The following is a 20,893-nucleotide window of genomic DNA, read 5'->3' as shown; positions in this document are numbered from 1 at the left end:
ACAGAGCCTAAACCTTGGCTTCATCAGCACCACACAGAATCTAGCACAATTAAAGAAAACCAGCCAGAAAGATGCCAGGGGTGGAGTTGCACAGGCCTGGGCTGCACTCTGGCTTCGCCTGCCATTGGCTGGGTAAGTATGGGCATCTCCCTGGGTCTCTCTGAGCCTCAGCTGTCATCTATAAAATAAGATAATGATATGCACCTTTGATTCCTTCCTTTCCTCACCTCCCAGATCCGATCACACACAATGTCTGTTGATTCCACCTCCTCAATGCACTCAAATCTGTCACTCTTCTGTTCATCTCCACAGCACTTCTTCCCCTGGAAATCTAGACTTATTTCCTAAGTTTCCACATCTACTCCGACCTCCCTCTAGGCCATTCTCTGCAGTCCACTGATGGTGTGCTTTTCAAAAGAACAAATCTTCTCATGGGACTCCCTTGTTTAAAACCCTTCAAGGGTCCCTAGTGCCCTTCAGCTAAAGTGAAAGATCCTGAATGGCCTTATAAAGCTCAGGGTCTGGCCTCTGCCTTCCTCTCTGTCTCAAAGAGGACCTCCCTTCCTTGTGCACTGCAAGGCATGTACACAGCTGCTTCCCTCTGAGCCTCAAATGCGCCAAGGCCTTTCCCACCTTAGGTCTTCACACTCGTGGTTCCTTGGCCTGAAACCTTCCTCTTCACCACCTTCCCCTGCCCAACCTGCTCAGCCTTCAGGTTTCAGCCTGAGTGTCACCTCCTCAGAGGAGCCCCCTCCGGCCTTGGTCTCAGGCCAGGCCCCATGCCAGTCATTCTTACATGCTCTGTACTCCTCCTTCTCTGAGGGATTCATCACCCTGGTAATTAGACAGTAATGCATTCAGGCAATTACTTGTTCAAGATGAGTCTCACCACTGGATTCTCAAGAGGGCAAGGAATGGGAGTGACTTGGTGGACGCAGTATCTTCAGCACCTAACTGTGCCTGGCATAAAGTCAAGGTTCCATGCAGCCAATTTACAGGATGAATCAATGAACCCTGCCCATCCCTGACCACTGCACAGGCTGCTAGAGGATCTTGGGAAAGGATGGCTGAGAAAGGGATTTTTCATCATAACTGGCTCTTTAGATGTGGATGATGGTTAATTTTATGTGTCAACTTGGCTGGGCCATGGTATCCAGATATTTGGTCAGACATTATTCTAGATGTTTCTGTGAAGATATATCTTTAGATGGGGTGAATATTTAAATCAGTAGACTTTGAGCAAAGCAGATTACTTCTATAACGTGGGTGGGCCTCATCCAATCAGTTGAAGGCTTTAAGAGAAAAAGCCTGACCTCCCTCAAGGGAGAGGGAATTCTGCCAGCAGATAACCTTGGACTCTTCCCTAGGTCTCCAGTCTGCTGGTCTACCCTGAAGACTGTGGACCTGCACCTTTAAAATCTTGCAAGCCAATTCCGTAAAATCAATCTCTCTCTCTCTCACTCTCTCTCTACACACACACACACACACACACACACACAGACACACACACACACATCCTATTAGTTCTGTTTCTCTGGAGAACCCGACTTATGCAAGTGGCCTGAGATTTATGGTCTAGAATGTTTCTGGTCTTTATTCAGCCTTCAGTATCACTCAAAGGGGCAGCTGTAGAGCCTCGGGTCTGCACCTAGGATTCAAGGGGAAGTTTTCACTCTGCCACAGAATACGTGGGTGGCCTCCCCCATACCAGAGTCCCTGTCCAGGTTCCCACAGGTGGAAAGGGAGTCACAGTGAAATTTACCGGCTCAAGCATCTTGGCTGCTTCCAGGAACTGGACTCAGAAGACCAAGGTTTACCCCTTTCAGAACCATCTGAGGAATGAAACAGGCTCTCAGGCAGATCAAAGCAGAACACAGCACAGCAGTGCATTGTGAAATGAAAAGTACAACTTAGGGCTGAAAAGCTCTTCTCCCCAGCCTACACCTGATGCTCAGAACGTGGACTCCTACCCCGGTACATGGTCCCTTAAGGAATTCAAGCCGAGGCTGCTTTCTCTGAGAACAAGAGGAGCAGTGATTGGGTAACACTGAATGATGTAAGATGATCCTATTAGCTGGAACAGATGCACCCAGCCCTTTCTGTCCCCTGTCTAGTTCCCACCTTCTCAGACTTGACCCCCAGCTGTGGAGGGTGCCAACAGAACCCAGGGTAGACTGCTGGACAAACGACGTGGCATTTTCAAAGCAGTAATTTTGCCTGCTCTTAGCCTGAAAGAGGAGTGGAAGTAAGCAAGCAGAGGACACATAAGTTCAAAACCTCTTCCCACCACTCTGCTTGCAGTCACTTCTCTCAGTGAAAGAAACTTCCTTTGGGGCCATCTAGGGCAGAGGACCGGTGCTCCCGCTGGCCTGCCTGGGGATGGGAAAGGTGCAGGGAGCTATCCCTCACCCTTTCTTAGTCATGGTCCCTTAGTGACTAAGAACCTACTCCTGTGAAAAGGGCAAGTCTCTGTCTGCAACCAGAGGCAGGGCTTGGCTCAGTGTGGGGCCAGGGTCAACTGTTAGGCTGTGACCCCCAATGCCTTTGATTCCTGGGAAGTCACCTAGCCCAGAAAGTAACTGAATCTTTCTCTTAATATTTCCAGCAAACTGATCAAGCCTTTTTGAAACTCAGTCCAGAGATCTCACCTTCTCTACCTCCTAAGGTAGGATAGAAACTCTCATGATTCCAGTTTGATTAGTTTGACTTCCAGTCCTTCTTGTTACTCTCCCTCAAAACATCCCTATCCCATCCTCTGGTGTCCTTACACAGTTTCATGAGGATCTTATAGAAAATAGACTTTAAAAACATATTAGCACTTCTCAGAGCCTTTTATCCTTCATAAACGAAGAATTCAAAAAGTATTAAGGAATTAAATTGAAAAAAGAAAGCAAAGAACAAGGATATGAAAGAAGATTTTTTGTATTTTATACTGAAAATAATTCCGATTAAGATTTTACTTCACGAGATTCAAGAACTGACCTCCAAAGAAATGGGAAAAAAAATCTCTGTAGTGTAATAGCAACAGCAAGTAACATTTACTAAGAACTAATCACTTAGCAAGTTCTGTTTTATATACTTTCTTTCATTTAATCCTCACTAAACTGCTCAGTGAGGTAGTTTCTATTATCTCCATTTCACACAGTGCTGAAGATGCTGGAGCCTCATGCTCTGGTTTGGTTTAAATTAGATCTCAGAGGACACAGTTTGTCCTAAGGAGTAAGTGTTTCTCTCAGAGTTCAAGAGATGGAGCTTTTCTTTCTTTGAGCACTTACTACATGCCAAGCATAGGCTAAGCAGTTTACAAGCATTATTTTGTTGAATTCTTACATCCATTTACGAGTATCATTATCCTTTCTTACAGAGACAAGAAAGAAACGTCTGAAAAGTCTAAGCTGCCATGGTGCAGGAGGAGAGGGATTAAAGAAGAGGCTGGTATATATCTTCCTTTATTTATATCTTTATTTTCTTTCAATACATTTTGTAGTTCTAGGATAGAAGAATTATACCTCTTCTGTTCAACTTTTCCCTGTGTCATTCGTATAAGTGTGATGCAAATGTTATAATCATTTAAATTTTATGCTCTATTTGTTTTTGATACGTAGAAATCTAATTGACTTTTACATGTGGACACAGTATCAAGTGACTTTGCTAAAGTCACTTGTTTATTCTTATAATTCTTTTTTGATATTTTAGGTAAATCATATGTTATCTACGAATAATAAAAAGGAATCATTCCTTCTCAAAAATAAAAAGAAGAAGAGGCTGGGTCCCTGCCCTCTCAACTTCTTACCATGTCACATAGGAAAAGGCACCGAGGCCCAAGGATAAGACTGGGGAAGTAAAATCTCATACATACAGCAGCACAGCTCCGATAGTGCGTTCTATTGCACTGTAGATCTGCCTGGGCCAAGTCATGGCTCCTGGGGGCTCCTGGGGATGAGGTGTTCCCAGCATCTGGGGAGGAGGAAAGCATCCCAGAGGCTCTTGCTCCAGGAATGAGTGCTTGTGCTTCAACCCTACTTGATCTGCCAGGGCTCTCCCACTTTGCAGGACTGTTGGTCCTGGCTGTGCCAAGCACTCTGTCCTTTTAAAACCCCTCCCTTGGCATCCACCTAGACCACCTCCAGATCCTCCCATGCTGTGGGATAAGATCTGGTGGCAGGCCCCCTTCCTGTTGAGAAGGGCAGGCATTACTACCCAATAGTTGTGGGTACAGAGGGGTTGGAGAGAATGGGGAGGGTTGAGGATAGGGCATAGTTTCCAAACATTTTGTAGAGGAAGGAGGCCAAGAGGAATTCCCTGGGGCATGCAGCACCACAGACTGGTGCCAACTACTCAGCCCTACTCCCTTCCTCTCCAGCACACCCTTCCTGCCTTGCTTTAGAGAGCTCATCCTATAGTCTTTGCTAAGCGCTGACTGTGTATTCAGCTGAAGGATGCAGGTTCAGTATACATCCTAGTTCCTAGGTTCAAGAAGTAGGTTAAAAACAAGATCCACCCACAAACAAGTCCATGCAGCATACATCTATACACAGGCACTATGGTAGGCAAGTGCTGGATTGTATGACGCAGGCCAAGTTCAAAGAAAGGATTGATGGAGGTGAGTGGGAAAGCTGCCTTGAAGACCTTTGGAGGGTCTAGCAGGACTAAGATTGAGAATGGCACAAGATAAGAGGTCATTCTTGGGAGGGGGACCTGCATGAGTGAAGGTGAGGACAGAGGCTAAGCTGGTCTTGGTGAAGGCCTGGCACAGTGGCCCCAGGGCTGGGTGTGCTGAGACCACCAGAGGTGCCAGGTGCAGCCTTCCTGCTCTGGCTGACTCAGTCTTGCAGCCCCGTCTCCCTGACAATATGGTAAATACAGAGCCTATAAATCCAACTGCAAACATCCACTCTTCCGGTGCCTTCTCCCTTCCAAGCCAACAAGCCCAAAGCCATCCCATGGAACGTGAGCCTGCCAGTGCCAAGCACTACGGAGCTGGCTGCAGGCACGTGGACAGGCTTCCGGGCTGAAGCTGGCTCCTTCTCAGAGCACCTCCCTCCAGAGAGCCCAGGCCTGTCTCAGTCTAACCAGGCTGCAAGTGAGGGACAGACAGATGCTCCAGCAGCCACTAGCAGCAGAAAAACACTGAGGCCACAAAAAAACACTCCATGTTTGTCAGGAGGGTCCTCCCCATTAGGGGAAATATGGGGGCCATCCATTATGGGAGGTGCCTACTAAAGAGGCTGATCTCCAGTGTGCCAAGAAGAAGCTGTCAAAGGGGGAAAGGCACCCTGCAAGCCCTGTTCGTCTCTGAGCCTCTGATTCCTCATCTGCGAAATGGGAGACATTCTCCTTGCCCTGATCTCTGCATAGAAGCTGAATGGAATGGAAAAGAATTGCAAGAATAATCTTCGCCTGAGCAAGACCTCTGCTTCTCTCCCCAACAAGAGTCAATCTTTCTGGATGGGGGACCCTTGGAGAGGGTTAAGCCCTTGGTATTCAAAGTGCAGCCTTGGACCAGAAGCATAAGCATCCCCTGGAAGCTTGTCAGAAATGCTGACTCTTGGGCCCTACACTAGAAATTCTGAATTGGAATCTGTATTTTAACAAGATCCTCAAGTGATCCATGGGCACAGTAAAGTTTGAGAAGTATTGTTCTAGTCCATGGAACGTAACCCCTTCATGTTACCAGTGAAGAAGCTGAGACCCAGTAGAAATAAGTCACTTACAGGAAGCCACACAGTAAATAAGTGGTAGACATGGGCCCAAGTAGCAGTGCAGTGCAAAGGAAGAATCACAGGCCCTGAAATCAGAGCTACTTAGGTTCAAATCCTGCCTCTGCCATAACATACCCTATGGCCTAGGAAGAAAGCTAACTAATTTCTCTGAACTTTGGTTTTGCCACCTGTAAAATGGGTATAATAATAGCTATCTTTTAGGATTAATGATGAGGATTAAAATGAGGATGCATCAGATGCCTTGCACTGCATGCATTTCATGTTTGATGTTCACAAGCTTTGCCTTCATCTGCACTCCACAACCTCTAAACTCCATACCCCATGATTATTGGGCCCAAGAATCTGTGAAAAGACTGCTTTTCTGCCTCCAACAATGCAGACACAGTTGCTGAGCTGAGAAGAAGGGAAAGAATAGGAAGAGATAGCAAGGCTCTTAAAGTCTAGACTGACTTATTCTTTAAATTCTGAAGAGTTCCCAGTCCAATCCTCTAGCAAAAAGTCAATCTGCAAACATCATCAGTTACTGTGGTGCCTAAGTGTACTAGTACATAGCCCACGCTCAGTAAGATTGATGAATGCAGGACTGAAGGGTCCCTCAGGCCCTCACTCTGAGCTCTTTCAGGCTCACATCCCTCATTTTCACGTGTCTGGATTCTGGTCATCCTTCAAGGCCCAGCCTAAACATCATGTCCTCTGAAAGTTCATGACTAGATCCCCTGTTGGAATTGATCTCCCAGGTAAAACCCTAACTGCTTTAACATAACTTACAAGACTATCTACCTCTCAGCCTTGCATTTTGACCCTAGATTAGACAATTTGCAGGTCTCTGGGCACAGATGCTTCTTGCCTCAAGGCCTTTGCACATGCTGTTCCCTTTATCTGCAATACTTTTCTCGTAAAGCCCCCTCTATCTAATTCCTACCCAGCCTTTATGTCTCAGCCTAGATGTTAATTATACATACATTTTTCCTGCAGAACTGGGACTAGGATGAGGCAAGCAAGGCACCTGGAGCACAGAATTTACAGAGGTCCTGAGTCTCATGTGCCAACCCTGCACTTGTGTGACTTGAAGAGAGAGAGCCTCCTTAAATTTTGAGTCCTAGATGCTTCCTTTGCCTCTCCCTGGTCCTCTGGATGTCTCCATGAATCCCCTGCTATTTTAGAGTCCCTGCTCTGTGCCATCCCCTGGTCATAGTCTTTACTTAAGAGGACTGTGATTGCCTGGGTGTTTATCAGTCCTCTCTCTGAACTGTTAAGCTCCAGAGCCAGAATACTTCTTCCTTGCTCCCCGTTTCATTCTCAGAGCCTGGCAGAGGGCAGACATTGAATCAGCACTTGCTGGATGTGCATAAAAGTTTCATTTCCCTCATCCTGTGCTCTCAAATCCCACTGAAGGACCCAGTGTCCTAGCACCTACCAATCTCTGCCTTCTGATCCACAAAACTGCCCTCATCTGGCTAGATTGCACTCCCAGGGGCCGGCCTTTACTTTGCATGCTCAGAACCCAGCCTGGGACTTGGCAGAGAGGGGGTGCTCATGCGCATTTGCTGGGCAGGGTTAGCACTGGAGGAATGCTGTAACGATGGGCAATGCACACTGCTCGGACTAAACCCGGTGTGGACAACTCCAGCAACATCCTCATCTCCCTCTTCACCTCCAGGCTTTCCCTGCCCAGCTCCTCTTTAGCCAAATGGGCCTGTCAGAAACATCTAACTGTCTCTAGCTCCATGTCCTGAACCAAATGCCCTTTCCCAGCCCCCCAATGCCCTGCTCTGGTATGAAAAGAGGTGGTTATGTGCATACCTGGCTCCCTACTTCTCCCTCCTCCCTGCTCCACATACATACCAATTCTACTGTGATACACTATGAGACCAACTCTCCCTCGTCTTTGGCTCCCCAGGACGCAGCCAGGGAGGTGCCCAGTTCTGGAGTGGAGGCTGTGGGGAACAGCACACCCTTCCCCTCCTCCCTGCCAAAAGGCAGATCCTGAGCCATGGTCCGCCAAGGTTTAGGGTCCAATTTCCCAGATGCCTTTCAGTGTCTGATAGGAGATGCCAGAGAAGAGAAAGACCAGGAGGCCAGGTGATTTATGAGGGAAGTCTTGGCTTTGACAAAGCTTTAGCCCTAGAGATTAAGGCAGGCGAAAGCAGAGTGCACAGCCTCTTCCTGAGGGGTGTTGGGGTTTCTCTGGGCATCTGGATCTGGATCCCTGAGGATAGCGCTGAGCTCTTGGCTGACTCCAGCTACTCCTCAGCGCCACATCCTGGAGCAGAACAAGGCCCCTGGTGGCTTAGGAAGTGGGGAGAGAGGAGCTACGAGTCAGCGACAGTAAACCAGGCCTGCTCTGCCTGCCCTCCTCCCTGCTACTGCCCTGCAGAGGCTTCAAAGGACAGCAGGAGCCTCAGAACTGGCTGTGTGACAGGAGACACACACACTCTTTGGCTTATAGTTGGCAACAAACAGGTGGAGACTAATTTTGCCTTCATCCTCTGGTCTCCTCTTCAAGGATCCCTTATCCTGAGAAAGAACATCTCAAGCCTGTGAGTCACACAAGTCCTCTCTCCCTCCCAATGGCCTTCACCTCCAGGGCTCTCTGTGGTTAGAACATGCTCATGTCCCTCCCTTTACAGACAGGCAGACTGAGGCCCAGAAAGGAAAAGGGACTGACCCAGGGTCTCACCAGCAGCTTATGAGCCGAGCTGGGACCTGACCCCACAGCTGTTGATTCTCCCTTGGTGCTCCCAAAGACCACTCCTTCCTGATGGGAGCAATGTAAAAACCGTGGCCACCTTCAATCTGTGACACTGACATTCCAGAATGTGGGCATCTGCTTACTTTATATATCCTGTGTCATTCACCAGAATATGGGCTCTGTGAGGGCTGAGACCTTTTCTGTATTATCGACTGCTTTATCCCCAGCACCTAAAACAGTTCCTGGCACATAGAAGAGATCAGAACAAATGGGTGAAGGAATAAATGAATGAGCTAACGAATGAATGATTATGTGTAGAATAAGCCACTTGTCCTGTACAGGCTTTAGGATTCCTTCTTTTTTAAAAAAGTGAGTTGATTATTCTTGCTTCAGCTTTGGAGTCCTAGATTGTTCTAGAGCAGGAAGAACTTTAGAGAGCCTCTAATGCAGCCCCATGAAGGTATAGCCAGATCTTTCTCTTTTCGCCACCAGCAGCCATACCCCACCTTATGTTTTCTCCATCTGGACACGTGTGCTGAGAAGACCTTTGGCAGGGGTCTATGTCCCCACTCCTCAGATCTTGGTGCGTTCTGCAACTACTTTGACTAAGACATCAGGCAGAAGTGATGCTGTGCCTGTTTTCTGGCCCAGGACTCAGTAACACTGGCCGTTCCCACTTCCTGTCTCCTGGCATACATGCATGGGTTCCTGAGGTGCCACGTGAGAAGTTCAACTATGCTTCTGGAGACACCACGTGGGGAGGGCAAGTATCGCAGCTGCCATCTCCCAGCCATACCTGCCTTCTAGAGGGAAGCTTCTAGAACTCATCGTACCAGCCCAGTTGCCTGCCTAATACCCGAGTGAACTCTCAGGATGCTACAGACAGCAGAATGGCCCAGCTGCTCCCTGTCCAAGTCCTGATCCCATGGATCAAGAGCACAATATAAGTACTGTGAAGTCACTAAGCCTAGGGTGGTTTGTCACACGGCAATAGATAACCCCAACATCCAAGTAGTAACAAGTGCTGTGAGGGAAATAAAGCAGAGGAAAGGAACAAATGGTAACAGGGCTGTACCTCTCTGAGAATGTCTCTCTGAGAATATGATATTTGATCACAGGACTTAACAGAGGGTTTTGGGCCTGAATCATTCACTGAGATGAAGTCTTGGGGAGGAGGAGTTTGAGAGGTGCAGGAAGAGTACCTGAAATCAAGAGTTCTTTTATGAACATGTTAAATTTAAGATGCCTGGTGCACATCCAAGAAGAGTTGCAAAGTGAACACTTGGAGACTAGTCTAGAGCTTTAGGGTAGAGACTGCTTCAATTTTAAGACCTCTACATGATGTAAGACCATCCATGAGGTAAACAACAGCATCAGTGGAATGCCAACATGGATTCAAGGCCATGGAGCTGGGTGGGATTCCCTGGAGTATAGCTACAGAAGGTGCACCAAGGAGAGGACCAAATGGCTGACCAATGGATTGAACAAAAGTGGTGGCAAAGCAGAAGTGAGGATGAAATAGTGATAAGGATTGGATTGAGAAGACAATGGAAGGCAGTGAGGACAGACATTTAGTGGAGGAGCTGAGTTATAATGGGAAACTGAGAAATAAGGCAGGAGCTGAGGAGGGATGTGGAGTCAAGGGAGTTGTTTCTAGATGGGAGATCCTATAGCATGTGTGTCTCCTGAGTGATCAGGAGAGAGTGAGAAATTGATGCAGGGAAGAGAAGGGATAAGCACAGGAGCAAAAATTCGTGCAATAGGAGAAGGAACTCGTGATTAAGGAAGCAAGTGAACAAGCGGGTGTAATTTATCCACAAGAACAGCCATAACATGGCAGAGCCTTGGGTTTTCAAAGAGGAGAGGCCACAGGTGACAGTCCCAGCCCCACTATTTAATGGCTGGTTGACTCTGCGCAAGTCACTTCTTCCTCATCTGAACATGGGGATTAATGATCCCTAACTCACAGGGCTGTCAGGAGGATCATAGATACTGACAGTCGTCAAGTGACTAGTTCAAAGAACGGGTGGCTCTTGCAGCAGTTGATACTGGGGTTCTTGGTCCCAGAACGTGGGCTTGGGTCATGTGATCTCTTTGCCATGAAGCAAACCTCTTTGAGTCTGAGCTTTGTAATTCAGCACCAGCACAGGGCAAAGGACATGAGTGGCAATGAGCAGACCAGGAATTGAACTCAGTCTCCCATCTCCTTGGCATTCAGAGCCCTCCGTGAGCCCCCATCTCCTGTCATTTTTTTTTTTTTTTTTGAGACGCAGTCTCGCTTTGTTGTCCAGGCTGGCGTGCAGTGGTGCAATCTCGGCTCACTGCAAGCTCTGCCTCCTGAGTTCACGCCATTCTCCTGCCTCAGCCTCCTGAGTAGCTGGGACTACAGGCACCCGCCACCACGCCCGGCTAAATTTTTTTTTGTATTTTTTTAGTAGAGATGAGGTTTCACCATATTAGCCAGGATGATCTCGATCTCCTGACCTTGTGATCCACCCACCTCAGCCTCCCAAAGTGCTGGGATTACAGGTGTGAGCCACCACACCCAGCCTCTCCTGTCATTCTTTACCTTGCACTTTGTGCCTTGGCAGCAATGAGTTTCTGATAGTCTCACATATGAGACTATGAAACAACCACACTGCTGTTACTCAGCTTTATATCTTTGGGAATGCTCTCCTCTCTGCCGTGCTACCTAGAATGTCATTCTCCACTTTGATGTATATAAATAGCAACTGAGACATTCCCCTCCAGAGAACCTTCTCTGACTCCCTCTAGTCCTATGTAGGTGCCCTTCCACTGGGGCTAACCTCTTGCACACACTGCTCTGTTGGTACACTGTGTGCCCCTGGAGAGACAGAACAGAGCTCCAATCATCTTTGTAACTACAGGGCTTGACACAGTGAGTATCTGCTGAACCAAACTTTTCCCAGATAGCAGATGAATCAGAGGGATAGGCAGCACTGTCCAACAGAACTTTATGCAACACAGAAATGTTCTGTGTCTGTGCTTTCCAATACAGTGATCACTCAACACAAGTTTGTGGTTACTGAGCCCTTGAAATGTGCTGGTGCAACTGAGAAACTGAATTTTTAATTTAATTTAGTTTAGGTTTAAATAGTCACAGATGGCTAAGGGTTGTTTTATTGGACAGCACAAGTTAGAGGGCAGAAAGAAGGGGTTGGGGAAAAGCTGATGTTATTAAACACTTAGTATGTGCTAGGCTTTTGACAGTCTTTAGTATGTTAATCTTTACAATAATTCTGTGAGATGGCAAGCACTATTTTCCCGTTTTAGACAAGAAAGTTGAACCTTAGAGAGAGGCAGTGACTTGCTGTGAGCCCTCAGCTTGGAGACTGCACAGCAGGTCCCTGATTCCCCAGTCTCTGGTTCATCCCACCACACTAGGCTGACCTCATACCTATGCAGGGCCTGGCCCTGGAGGTGCTTTGTGAAGGAGTCCTCCCCATTCCCACGCCCCCTCCCACAGTCCCTGCAGGCACACAGGTCAGGCCCACAGCCCTGTCCTAGCTGGCAAGGCGCATTCTTCTGGCAGTGCTGCTGCATCACTCGCAGACGTCTGGGGGCAGAGGCTGAGTGTGGTGAGGCAGGAGGCCTTGGCTGCCAGCAGGAGGGGCAGGCGGGGCCCAGAGCCTGCTAGCATTCTGCTCCTTGGATCTCCCCTCGCGTGAGCAGCTTTGGGGAGTTCTCTTGGTGCTGTTGTAATTTATTGTTTCTGCTCTAATGATTGCTCCATGTCTGATTATAAATGCCTTCTGGCTGGGGGCCCAGACTCAGAAAATTCCCATGATCTGCTTCCAAAGCTGATGGAGCCACAAATGGGACTCATGTCTCTGTTTCGTCATCGGCCACATTTACAAGGGAGGAGGATCCAAGGCCAGACACAGGGCTTAGAGTGGAGATGTAACAGGAGGCATCTGGTGACCTGGAATTCCCATCAGAGCCCCAACAGGGCATCTCCTGAGTCCTGGAGAACCTTCAAGATGGTACTCAAAAGAGCCTACTCCCTTCCTCTCAAAATGCAAGGCAGAGTCCGAGTTGGAAGCAGCAGGTGATACAGTCACAGTGAAAGGGGCCTCCGAAAAACACTGTCCAACCCTGCTAATGCCCTCTCTTTATCCACCTGGAAAATTCCTACTCATGCCTCAGGAGGCAGCTTTGGCGTCCTGCAAGAAGCCTGCTCTGACACCCACAGCCTCCCACCCGCAGGTAGACAAGTAGTCTCTACTCCCTGTAAATCTCTTCTAGCATGGCACACCATAATCATAATTACACCTACTATTTACTGAGGGCTTCCTCTTTGCCAGGCACCATGTACCTTATCTATTTTTCACCTCATCCCTGAGAGAAAGGCACTATCCTTATCCACATTTGACAGACTAGGGAACAAAAGCTCAGAGAGGTTAAGGGAGTTGCTTAAGGTCAAACAACTGTCAAATAATGGAGCTGGACTTAAATTCAGAAGATTCCAACCCAAAATTTAAGCCTTACGCCACATGTGTTCACACCTGTCGTCACTGTATTGCAACAGGCTGTTTTGTCACTTGCTTCATTAAAATAGAGCTTCTGGGGACATATCTGACCTCAATAACACGGGTACTCAGGAAATGACCACTGAGCAAACTTCACATAAAGAAAGTCCTAGTGCACTAAGTAGGTAATAAAATTAGGGCAGTCACTTATTACTGCCCTACTGCAGGATATTTAAGAGGACTCAAAAAAGCAATGGGCAAAGGCTTCAATAAGCAAGTAAGATAGGACTACAGGAAAAAAACGCTATATCTCAACTGGGACTGAAAAGTCCTGAATTTTCTAGGTTAGTCCTACTTTTAAATACCATATCTCATCGGTTCCTTATGTCACCAGAATGACCTAGAAACCCCAATATTTAGATATCTAAACTGTATCTCTTATATGATATTTCATGCCCACGCATCCCAAATATCCCACTATGTCTTGTAATTTAGGATGCAGGAAATAAAGCCACAGAAAAAAAGAGCTTCAACTTTAGAGGAAGGCAGACTCATGCTCAAATTCCAATTTTGCTGCTCATTAGCTGTGCAATCCTGGACAAACTGTTTCCCTTCTCTGAGACTCAAATGTAAAAATAGAGCTAAGAGCTGCTGCCTTGCAGGGCTGTTAAGCGTAGTAAACAGAAGAACATATGGGAAAGCACCCAGAATGGCACCTGGCACACAGGAGGGACTCAGGAACTATGAGGTCTCTCCTCTCTCTCAAATGAGGTCAGGCAAGAAAGCCATTCTTAGCAACAGACTCAGCTGAATGCAAAGGGTGTGATGTACTGGTGGACCAATGATCAAAGAGAAGAGATTGGTTTACTTGGGGCTGAGGTCATGAATTGACTTCTTCATCATTTATAGACTCACAATGAGTGTGGATGAAATAACAGGCCACCCTAAGAGCAGCCCTACATTAGGGCAGATGGAAAGAGATGGGTAAAATCTTGCCCCACTCCCATCTAGGAGCTCACAGGGTGCTGGAGCAGAAAAACAACAGGAAAGGTGAACAGAGAACCCAGCAGGTATGAGGGCAAAGGGCAGACAGACCATGAGGAGCTCTACCAAGCCTAGAGATGTCAGGAGAGGCTTGTGGAAGAGCTGAGTCTTGAGGAAGAGATAGAACTTCTAGGAAAGCGTATCTTCAGTTACAGAGGAGTGCCGTACAGACAAAGGAAAAGGCATAAAAAGGATAATAAGTTTTAAAAATTAGTTTGCCACTATATTTCGGATTTTGGAGGAAGCTTAAAAAAATCTATTGCACTCTCCTTGTTGTCAAAGGTATTCTGTTTCCTCCGCTTATGAGCTGCGTGATCTTAGCCAAGTTAATCATTCAATGCTTCAGTTTTCTCATCTGTAGAATAAGTATGATAACAGTACCTGCCACATTGGAATGTTCTATGGAATAAGTATGTGGAAACCATTTACAACACATTGATCAACAAATAAGAATCATCATCATCATCACCACCACCACCACCATCACCATCACTACCATCACCATCATGATCATCACCATCAGCACCATAATTATCACCATCACCATCATCACCACCACCATCACCACTACCATCATTATCACCACCATCACCATCATCACCACTACCATGATCATCATTATCACCACCATCACCATCATCACCACTACCATGATCATCATCATCACCATCACTACCACCACCATCATTATCATCATTATCACCATCATCATCACCACTAACATGATCATCACCATCACCACCACCACCATCATTATCATCACCATCACCATCATCATCACCACTACCATCATGATCATCACCATCACCACCACCATCATGATCATCATCATCACCACCACCATCATGATCATCATCATCACCACCATCACCATCATAATCATCACCATCATCACTACTACCATCATGATCATCACCATCATCACTACTATCATCACCATCATCACCACCACTGTCACTATCATCACCATCATCATCACTATCATTGTCATCATCACCATCATCATCATTATTACAAATGAGAAAACTGAGGCCCAGAAAATGGAAGAGGTTTGTTCAGGGTGACTTAGAGAGTCAGAGGCAGGCCCCGACACTTTTACTTTTCTAACATTCACAGAATTTTTAGGAAAAAAAAAAACAAGCTTCCTGTCACAGGTAAGAGACCCAAGATCCTTGATAAAGGAGTAGGGTTCATGGAGATGGGGCCACCCAATGTTTAAATGAAGGTATTGTCTCTTAAGGCCAATCATTCTGCCTCCTGCCCTGTGGATGCAAACTGTCCTTCAGCTCATACCACCTGCAGCCAAGGACAGAGGGGAACATTCCAACCCCGATACCCAGGGAGAGAAATCAAATGCTCCAGACTCAGTGAAGGATTGAAGCAGGGGCAGTGCACACGTCTGTCATGACTTCCTTGTTCCAAGAGGATATGGGAAAAAACTCCTAGCTCCCCACCTCAATCCCACAGTGGTCTCCAACAATATTATCATTCTCCAGTTCTACTACTCATGATATATTTTGCCAGCCACAAATGGGGCCTAAATTACATATTGTAGCCACCAAACTTCCGGCACAGGCCCACAGAACAAGGCCTGAGGGAAATTAGATAAGGCCAAAGGGAACTCAGGCCTGGAAGAGACTAGAAAACAGAAAGGGATGTACAGTCCATTAGCAGGACCCTTCTCTCTTTTAAGTGTTATATAGGTGAGCGGGGTTCAACGCTGCAGGCACAGAGAGGCCACAGAAGGTGAAGGAAAGGAGAGCAGAGAGGCCAAGCAAGAGTAAACTCAGGATTAAAGAGTTAAACCACCACTGGTTATTTTAGTCCCAGCTCTATCTGTGTCTGGAGTATGGCCATCTACAAACCTTTTCACCTGTCCATCTGTTTTTCTGAAAACTATGGTCCCTTCTGTCTCAAGTCCTGGACTAAACATAGTGGTGGATAGGGAGGTAGGAAGCAGTGGTAGAAGGCATCTGCTCTAACCTGTCTTCTTTTTGGAAGCACTAGACACTGGGAAAATGCATCTTTCTCCTCTGCTTTGAGAATAGTGCATACTCCATGACTTTAGCTTACTAACAGCTGGAGGGATCCCAGAGGAATTCTTCTCTCTGGGATTGCGAATGGGAAATGGAGAAGAGAGATCTCCCACTTTCCTTTTACCGGAATCATGTGTCCCTGTCTAAAATGATGGTGTTGGACTGGATTCAGTTCAACTCCAGCAGGAAGCACACAACATTTGAGACCTGTGGGGTGAAGACAGTGCACACAGCCGGAGAGAAGGTCTTGGCTGAGAACCAGAGGACTCATTTCTTCTGGAAGCAAGGATTTGAGATAGTTTCTTGGCAGGAGGAGGATAAGAGGTTGACTTTAATGGGTTCTGAATCTCATACACAGAAAAGTAAGAGTGTGTGCATGAGACAGACAGAGACAGAGACAGAGACAGAGAGGGGCAGACTGACAGAGGGGTGTGAATTAGGAGGAAGAAACAGCTTAGGGAAAGATGAGTGGCATGCAGGAAAGAGCTTTCCAGGCTTGGGTGCCTGGGGTAACGGTGATGAGGAAGAGAACGAGGATCACGGAGACCACATGGTGAGGAGCCTTGAATTCCTAATGCCAACCCCCGACCCCCAGGATTCTGTAATTATAATTAATTGGTAAGTTCCACTTTCGATTAGGGTATGCAGGCAGAAGATGGGATTGAAAGCACAGGCAGAGAGTTTTGAAAGTTTTTGAGGTCAAAATCCAATAAAAGCCAACATGACAATGAAGAGAAGACATTCAATGAGCAGACTGGTGCACACAGACCAGGATACCAGGATGGATGTTGTGATTTAAGTTAGAGAAGTTCTACTTTTAAATGTTATCATTAAATGATAAGAAGATTTTAAATGATAGTAGTAGTAATACTAAGAATAAAATAAGGTAGCAGTGAAGAACGCTGATGAGAGCTTACAGTTATGCAGGATTGCCATTTGCCAGGTGCCATGTTCTCTGTTCTGTCTGAGTTCTCTTTTAGTCCTCTCAACAGCCCTATGAGACAGGGACACTGTAATCCCCTGGACAGAAAAATTACAGGAGCTTGGAGAGGTGGAGTTACTTGTCCTAATTCACCCAGCTCATGAGAAGCTGGGCTGGGAGTCTAACTCTGATATTAACCACGAGACTATTTCAGTGTCACTGTTACAGACAGGAAAACCGAAGCCTCCAGAGGACAAGTGACTTACTCAAGGTCACACAAGGAGTCCTCCTTTCCAAGTCCTTCATTCAAACATAAACTCAGAGCTTCCTAGGAACCAGGCTCTGTCTAGCTCAGGCCTCTGGTAACTTCTGGACTATTCCATAGCCTCCTTACTGGCCTTCCTGCCTCTGGCCTCTCCTTTCTAGTCCACCTCCCTCCCACACTGAATCCAGAGTGGTCCTTCTGAGATCCAAGCAAACCTTGCAGAGCTCCCAATGCCCCAGGAAACACACTATCATGGAAGGCCCTTCACAATCTGGCTCCAACCGAATTTCCCAGCCTTCCGTTCCCCACCATCCCTGATGCACCCTTTATTAAGCTTCTCCCTGGCCCTGATCACCATGCGGTTTCCCACAGGGACTCTTGCTTACACCGTCTGCTCCTCTGTTTACAGTGCCCTTTAGACCCCTTCTCTGTCCTATCCCTAAACTCTGACTCTTCAAGATGCAGCCTTGGTGAACCTCCCCTGGCTCCCAGGTAAAATGGATAATGCTTCCAGCACCCAGCACCCTGCAGAATTCTTGTGCAGCAGGATCACTCTCCTTGCTTCACAGGTAGCTGAGTAGTTACCGGTCTCCACCATCAGACTGTGAGCATCTCAAAAACAAGTCACTGTGTCCGACGATGGCGATGATGGAATTTGTTGGGGTGTACTATGGACAGGCACTATTATTATATAATACTTGAGAAAACTGAGGCACAGAGACAGAGGAATGGCCCAAGTCCACACGCTCTAGGAAGAATCAAGCTGGAGCTGGTGCAGAAGTCACATGCCTGCCTGCTGTGTCACTACTGCTTCCTGGAGAGCTCTAGATGTGGCAGATGTGACTACACGTTCCCTCCCATGAACTGAAGATCAGTGGCTGCAGGGCCAGGACCCCACAGGCTTCCTGAGCCCCGCTGCAGTGCTCTGTCCCCATCTGCCAGGGGGGCTTGCTGGACAGGACCTTGCCATCCAGCTTCGACCTGAGTCATCTCCTAAAGTCCAATAAAACCCAGGGACAGAGGCAGGATGCAGGAATAAAAATAAGCTTCAGCCAGAGAGAAAAAAGGCAGCAGTGTGGGGGAATCTCGAGAGCATGGCAGTCCAGGAATCCGGAGGGGAAAATGCCCATAATGGCGTATTTTCCAGCAGTGAAAAACATTAAGACCCACTTTAGAAATGTAGTTCTCACCACAGCTATTCCTGGACTCTAGCCCAGAAGAGCAGTAGGGCCATATGAATGACACTCTCCACCCACACTTACCCACTCCCGACTGGCTGGCTGTCTCTGTCCCAAAACATCTTGTGCTTCTTCCGTGCAGCCTTCCCAGACTTACCCCTCCTCCTTTCTCTCTGTGGCCAGAGGATGCCAGAGAAGAGCAGCACCTCTGAGACTCTCACCCTGGCCACTCCTCATCCTAACCAAGGAGAGGAGAAGGGACCTATTCAAGGTCCCAGAACCTCAGTGGTAGAGCCAAGATGAACACCAAGTTCCTTTGAGTAGAAGTCCCCAAGCTTCCGCTAGCCACACTGTGTCTCATTACCCTCCCCCGCCACCAGACCCCATCCTGATAAGCACACACATGCATGTACACACACCCATGCACACACATACACATCTATGTGTACACATGAATATACACAGAAACACACTTGTATGCACACACTCGCAGACATACATGTATACACATATACACATACTTGCACACACAAACACATAGATGTGTGCCCACTTACCCACAAAAATGCACCTGGTTCAAGAAAAAGTGAACTACATTGAGAACTGGGAAACCTGACTTCCAATTTACCTGGACACTGCCTAGCTATGTGAACCTGGCTAAGTCATTTCACAGTCTCAGTTCTCCATGTATAAACCAGGCTAGTAATCACCTTGCCTACCTCTCCAGGCTGTCTGTTACAAGGTTGAAAGGAGAGGTGTGAGAAGGTACTGATGAGCTATGCTCACTTGCCTCTGTCTCCTTGGAAGCTGATGGCTTGGCAGCTCAGAGGCCCAGCCACTTGGGTTTGAGTCCCTTCTCTGCCACATACTATCTGTGTGACCCTGGGCAAGTAAGTTCACCTCTCTGTGCTTCAGTTTCCTCATCTGCAAAAAAGGAATAATTATAGAACTTAGCCACCAGGTTTTAGTGTGAGGATTCAATGAATTAACACTTGTGAAGTTCTTGGAACAATGCCTGGGCTATTATAAGTGCCAATAAATGTTAGTCAATGGAATACCATTGTCAAATTAATACTTATTAACTTAGCTTTGCCTGGTGCAACACAGGAGTTCAGTAAATGTTTGTCTAATGAATGACTAAACACTATTGGAAGAGGAGGGTGATGCAATCAGATTTACTCACACCTGGTACTGGGAGTAAATCTGATTGCATTATGGTCTCTCTGAATTAGGTTCTGCCTTCCTCTTCCTTCTTTTGTTCTCAGACTCCCTGGTTCAGCAGGGACACCAAGAGTCCCCAGTACCCCATTCAGGATGTCACGTTCTCTACCTATGGGTTAGCAAAAGCCTCCTGCCCTCTTTGGAAAATAAGCATGGCAGTTCCTAGGCTCATTGGCCCAGAGCATTTAAGTACTTAAGAGCAGAGCAGGGCCAGAGCTGGAAGTGGTTGGGACGGGGTGAAGGGGACGATCAGGGGAGGCAGTGGCTCCATAGCTGCAGTGTTTATACATTTGCAGTGTCCTGCTCCAGCAATCAGCAAGCACTACTCCAGACCAAGTAGGGTTCAGGCACTCTGCTGTTCCTCTGCATGACTCAAAGGAGATGTGGCTGCTGCTATGATGACACTCTCAGGACATCCCTCACCACCCACCTACTGCCCTCCTGATCAGAAGAAATCTCCCAGATCCCAGGCTTGGATCAAAATAATGATGACTACTGCAACAACAATAATGTTAATGACAATAATTTTGCATATTTACCAGGTTCCAGGCAGGCATTACTTTAAACTCTTTATGCATATTAATTTATTTGATGCTTATAACAACCTAGGAGGCAGATAATATTATTACACTTATTTTACAGTTGAAGTAACGGAAGCAGAGGAGGCTTAGGAACTTGCTCTACACAGGAAGACTGGTAGGGGCCCGAGCTGGGATTTGAATGAGGCTGGCAATGTGAGAGCTCATGCTTCTTACTTGCTATACCCAAGCATTTACTGATTCGTCATTTCTAAGTATTTTAGTTGTTACTGGATTTTTCTTTTCTATTTTGAAAGCCTAAACCCAAATGTACTTGAATCCAAAAGAAGAGCACAGGCTTTGAAGTCAGGGAACAGTGGGTTCAAAGTCCAATCATTTGGTTATTCTGAGCCTTTAGAAAAGTTTCCTCCTCTCTCTGAGCCTTGGTTCCCCAATTAAAAAAAATGGGGATAACACTGGTTACTCTAGAACGGGGTTCTGAAGATTCAACGAGGACACGCACACGCAATCCCCACTCAAGGACATGGCACATGACTAGTGTTTAATCCATGTTAGGGTTCTTCCACTTTTGGCACAAAATTTCACATGTGTGTGAAAGATGCCAATGTTCCCCCACAGGTAAACTGTAAAATGTAATTAATATCAAGTTATAAAGTGATTATTGAGCTTCTACGTCCCATTATTACAAGTCAGTATTGTGCACTTTCAGCCTTCATGGAGAAAGGAGGTTGAAAAAAGCACAAATAATCTCAAACAAAAAACAAATGCAAGCTCATTTCATTG

At 46.8% G+C, this 20,893-nt stretch overlaps 1 protein-coding gene across 3 annotated transcripts in view; it reads right to left on the bottom strand.

The window, feature by feature from the left end:
- The window catches only part of TRABD2B (TraB domain containing 2B), a 236,438-nt gene that overhangs the window by 161,682 nt on the left and 53,863 nt on the right, over positions 1 to 20,893 (bottom strand). The window lies entirely within an intron of this gene.

The sequence above is a fragment of the Pan paniscus genome, chromosome 1, assembly GCF_029289425.2.
Source record: "Pan paniscus chromosome 1, NHGRI_mPanPan1-v2.0_pri, whole genome shotgun sequence".
In the NCBI taxonomy this organism is placed as follows: Eukaryota; Metazoa; Chordata; class Mammalia; order Primates; family Hominidae; genus Pan; species Pan paniscus.
Note: the sequence above shows the minus strand (reverse complement) of the source record. Positions and strands in the feature narration are given on the sequence as shown.